This window comes from Mastomys coucha, chromosome X (assembly GCF_008632895.1).
Source record: "Mastomys coucha isolate ucsf_1 chromosome X, UCSF_Mcou_1, whole genome shotgun sequence".
Lineage (NCBI taxonomy): Eukaryota > Metazoa > Chordata > Mammalia > Rodentia > Muridae > Mastomys > Mastomys coucha.
The window spans coordinates 7,294,836-7,295,123 of record NC_045030.1 but is presented as its reverse complement, the minus strand read 5'-3'; the positions used below and the strand labels follow the sequence as shown (position 1 = coordinate 7,295,123).

Below are 288 nucleotides of genomic sequence, written 5' to 3'. Positions count from 1 at the left end.
GCACAGGGGCCATGCTAATCTTCTCTGTATCATTCCAATTTTAGTATATGTGCTGCCGAAGCGAGCACGACAATCTACATTTCTAATACACTAGAGGTGATGGATGCTTTGCTGTTCATCTGAGGACCACATGTTGATGGCAAGGCTATCTGCCCTATAACCTCAGAGAGGATAAAACATTTACAGCCCTGACTCAAAGTGCAAAAGCAATAAGGAAAAATATTTGATAAACTTGGTTGCACTAAAATACCCATTGCATGCAGAAATGTCTGCAATAGGACAAAAAGG

General features: G+C 41.0%; 1 pseudogene; it reads right to left on the bottom strand.

Moving 5' to 3' along the window:
• Positions 1-68, bottom strand: LOC116096023 (annotated as a pseudogene).
• Positions 69-288: the final 220 nt, after the last annotated feature.